At 39.7% G+C, this 5,059-nt stretch overlaps 1 pseudogene; it reads left to right on the forward strand.

The window, feature by feature from the left end:
• The first annotated feature begins 853 nt into the window (after positions 1-853).
• LOC121828226 (immunoglobulin kappa variable 1-39 pseudogene) lies at positions 854-3,891 on the forward strand (annotated as a pseudogene).
• The last annotated feature ends 1,168 nt before the right edge of the window (positions 3,892-5,059 follow it).

Genomic DNA, 5,059 nt, shown 5'->3' on the forward strand with positions numbered 1-5,059 from the left:
AACATGCCTTTGCTTATAACAAGGAAAAGCTTGAATAAGAAAGATAATGAATGGTTATCCCAGAGTGTAGAAAACACTGATTTGGGAATTATTTAGTGTTCTTGGAGAAAGACACATGCCAAAGTCTTTCAAAAGGCAGAGGACAAGTAAGTTCCCTAAACTGGCTGAGCGAAAAAGGTTTTTAAGAAATAGAGGACAACACTTACGTGAGGGTGACAATTTAGTTATGACACTCAGTATCTAGACTGTTCCCTATAGATCATTAAACTATGTTTATCAAAGTGTGTTTTTAGATTTTGTTACTTTACCATAGAGCTATAAATGTATGCATATATACTGACCTCCTTTTGTTGCCTTTATGCATCTAACTTTCTGTCAAAATTATATCTCTGTCCATCACTTGTCCTGATGATTTATCACATAAAACCCCAGAGAAGAAAAAAGACAACAGTTTGTCCTCAACTTAAATTTCTTGCAATTTCCAAAGAATTAAATCTCCAACTGTCCATCTTATATTCAAAATTAGAAAGAAAAATATTTCATCCATGTAGTGAGATAAAAACAAAACAAAACAAAACAAAACCACTCTATTTAAAGGACACTGGACTAATTATATCCTGTAGTCCCCATGGGGAAACACTTTCTCAGCAGCAAGTGTGTCTCCCAGGTCTGGTGGAGGGTCCCTATAGACTGTAACTTCCTGTGTTACTGAGCTGAGCAAAGCCTGCAGCTGTGCCTAGGCCCGAAAGACTTTGCTGATTTGCATGTGCCCAGAGCATATTCCCCTTAACTGACAGATTCTTAGCTGGCTTGTCACAGTCCCTGCAGGAGTCAGTCCCAGTCAGGACACAGCATGACCATGAAGGCTACCGCTCAGGCCCTGGCAATTTGGCTACTCTGGCTCTCAGGTAAGTTGCACAGGACAGAAAATTTATTCAGCCTGGGGTAGCCATCACTTCCCTACTAATCAAGGAATTCCTACTATAACATTGTTAATTATGCTATTTTGTTTGTGTGTTTGTTTTTCTATTGTCAGGTGCCAGATGTGACATTCAAGTAACACAATCTCCACCCTCCCTGTCAGCATCTATTGGAGACAGAGTGACAATCACTTGCCTGGCAAGCCAGGACATTAACAATAACCTAAACTGGTACCAGCAGAAATCAGGACAAGCTCCTACACTTTTGATCTATTATACAACTGGTTTGCAGTCTGGTGTCCCATCAAGGTTCAGTGGCCAAAACTCTGGGAAAAGTTTCACTCTAACCATCAGTAGCGTGGAGCCTGAAGATGTTGGAACTTATTTTTGTCTGCAGTATCACAGTTCTCCTCCCACAGTGATACAAACCATGGCATAAACCACGAGGGGAAGTAGAAGTTGGAGGCTGTGCTGCCCCAGCTGCTGCTCCTTGGTTTTTTTATGTGCTCAGACTGCTTGCATGTCAAGAAATAGTTTTGCTTCAAAGTGCCCAGATATCTGCATAGTAATCCTTCTCTCTGTGGTCCTCTGCCAGCACTCAGTGTGCATCTACCACAACAGAGGAAATAAACTGCCTAACCATGTGGTCCTTGGATAGGTCTGGGAAGTTCAAGGAGACACTGTTGATGCTTCAATCTGCATGTGACATAACACAGGAGAGGCTCAATCCTTGTTTCATATGGTTTATCACAGGTGCCTATGGTTGGGAAAATCCTTTCCCTTGACTTTACATTTCAGCAAGGATCTTTACTGAGCAACTCTGCAGGAAACCAGAGGAAGTAATGACTAACAGACAGTACCTGTCCAGAATTATTCTGAGGTCATTTCCAGAGATGAACAGGTCATGAGACATCCAGTGTAATTAATGGAGTAATCTCTTAGTTGTTTTATCATATGAAGGCCTTGTGGAGAGGTGGTGAAATGTACAAAACTGGACCTGGTTGGAACATCATTTCCCTACTTTGGGGTTTTATTCTTAATTGATGTGTGTTGACCAGACTAGGATCAGAGCTCACAGCCTCTTTTGTGTCATGGAATTGATCACCTTTACCAGGAGCTTACAACTTCATAATTTTCTGCCTTAGAAAGTGTCCAAATTTACAAAGCCATTGCAGAGTGAAATTTTTAAAGTGCTTTTGGTCATGTTTTTGCACATCTGGAGGGTATATTAACATGTAGCCCACTTGTGATCCCTTCTATCCATTTGCTCAGAAAATGAACCTCAAAAGCATGGTTGTTTGTGCTCATTTGCATCATTAAGGGTATAATTTTTTGCAAAGTGATTCTTTCTTCATTATTTGTGTTAGTAATTTATTAAATATTCCTCACAGGAGGTACGAAAATGTGTCCATTAACACATTAAAGAAAACTCAGAGCCCAACCAAAATGCATTGTTGGTACATTAAAAGGATGGAAACAGAAACTTCCTCTTTGGTGCAATTGCTTATCAGACATACCAGGGCAAGGGAAAGGTATAATTCTCTCATCTGCATCCCACTAGTGAGTGAACATCTAACACCTTAAAGACGACAGAACCCAGAAGCCTAGCATCTGAGCATTTGGTTTGTGTGTAAAGGCACTCACCAACATCAAAGAATTTGGCCATATTTCAGAATACAAAATCAGCATCCAAAAATATGCAGAGCATTGCTACTTGACGGCAATGATGGAGTGAAAAGAAATAAAAAAAAACAAATAAACAAACTATATGATTGAGACAAAGGGGTGAGGGGAAGAGTTGATGAGGGAGGCTTAGAAATATATTTAACCAAAGGAGAAAAAATGCCTTGTTCCAGTTATGTTTCTGCTCATGTGGTAAAATACTGACTGACCAAAACCAGTTTGGAAGGGAAAGAGTTTATTGAGCTTATATGATATCCAGAGGGCCTACAGCTCACCTTTGAGGGAAGTTGAGGCAGGAACTCAAGCAGGAACCTGGGAACAGTAATTAAAGCAGTGACCACAGAGGAATGCTGCTTAAGTTCACAAGTTTACAAGGAGGACACAGCATTTTTTTTAACCCATAGGAATTATTTGAGTGAGTTAAAGATTTAATAGTCCCTCCTTTGCTATATATTCTTTGACAGTCAGATATTTGTGTATATTATCATTAACATATATTATAATTATATTATAAAAGAAGAGTGTATGTACATAGAAATTTTCAAAGAAACACCCTAAATTTAAAACTTAAAGAAGAAATGCATTCTCTGTAGGCATATGTATGGTCTTACCTTGGGAATTTGAGGACACTGGGTTTGTGCTTAGTTACTGAGATAAGTAAGATTTGCAGCTCTGCCCCACCCTAACTTTTTCCCAGTGATTTGCATGCACTCACTGCACAGCCTTGAGGACTTCTTCATATACCAGTCACACCCTGTGCAGTTTTCATTGCAGTCAGGACTCAGCATGGACATGAGGGCCCCTGCTCAGCTCCTTGGGCTCCTGCTGCTCTTGTTTCCAGGTTAAAAAAAAAAGGACTAAAATGGGTATTTCACTAATACATAGTGATTATTGTTGACTGGCAATTGGTGGAGGTCCTTTTCTATCATGCCTAACTATATGGACATTTATTATGTCTCCATTATTAGGTGCTAGATGTGACATCCAGATGACCCAGTCCCCATCCTCCTTGTCTGCATCATTGGGAGACAGAGTTACTATCACTTGTCGGGCCAGCCAGGGCATTGGCAATTATTTAAACTGGTACCAGCAGAAACCAGGGAAATCTCTTAAGTGCCTGATCAATATTACAAATAACTTGGCAGATGGGGTCCCATCGAGGTTCAGTGGCAGTGGGTCTGGGACAGATTTTTCTCTTACCATCAGCAGCCTGGAGTCTGAAGACACTGCAACTTATTACTGTCAACAAGATTATACTCCTCTCACAGTGATACAAGTCCTAACATAAACCTCAATGGAAGCAGAAGTGAGAAGTTGGGTTGCCCCAGCTGCTCCTCATGACTCACTCACAAAATCTGTTTCTGAGATGTCTGAGGATCTTTAAAAAATCTCACAGAGAGACATTTACTTTTCTACAAGAGGCTAAACAGTCCTCTTGGTACCCTAACTATCTTCATTTCCAGCCATACAGAGTATCAATGCCTTTTCTGCCTTAGCAGAGGATACAGCCATTTCCTGTGAAGATTCTGAGTTGTATCAACATCTGGAACTCCTACAGAATAGTAGAAGTTTCTGTGGACATTCTGAGCACACATTTAAATGCAATGAATTTGCTACTAAACACCAGCATTTAAATGTCAGGGAAATACTCTTGAGACAAGCTGACAGTAAAATGATTTCCTGCTTTTCTCCCAAAAGCTAGAGCCCATGTGTCAGAGAAAGTGGAAGTTGCCTAACCATGATCTTCTGTTGTGCCTTGAGATTGCATCCCTGGGTGCTGATACTCTCAGCTGTCTGCAGCACTTCACATGGGATTCTTCTGGCTCCTATGTCCATCCACGCATCTGCTTACAAGTATCAAACAAAATAGAACCACACACATGCAACTTTCAATCCCACTGTGTGACTTGCAATGCACATTTGTTTATATGAAATTATGGAGAGTAAAGGGCTGTTCTGAACATGCCTCCAGAAGTAGTAGTATTGAAGAATTTATATTCCATAGCACAGTTTTAGAAACAAAACAAATCATCAGTCCAACAATAGTGATCTATCTTCAATTCTGTTTTATTTTTTTGAAATTGTGTGTGTGTGTCAGATCTATTTCCTGTGTTTTCTTTTTATAATGTCTCATTCATATATGTGTCTCCCTGTGCATATGGAGTACACACAGACTTAATTACTATGATTGAATAAAAGAGAACAAATCACAAGATTTAATACCACATTTCTGGGCTTCACATTTTCTTAGTTTTGCTGTCTTTGTATTTTCTACATAATTGTGGACTGAGTTAATCAACTTTAGAAACTCTTTCAGGAATATTAGTTCCATTACATTGAGTTTATGTGCAAATTGGAGATAATATACATTTAAAAGTGGTTTCATGGACCTGGAGAGAATGACGAGTGGTTAAGAGCACCTGATGCTCTTGAAGAGGACCTGGGTTTGATTCTCA

The sequence above is a fragment of the Peromyscus maniculatus genome, chromosome 3 (genome assembly GCF_049852395.1).
Source record: "Peromyscus maniculatus bairdii isolate BWxNUB_F1_BW_parent chromosome 3, HU_Pman_BW_mat_3.1, whole genome shotgun sequence".
NCBI lineage: Eukaryota > Metazoa > Chordata > Mammalia > Rodentia > Cricetidae > Peromyscus > Peromyscus maniculatus.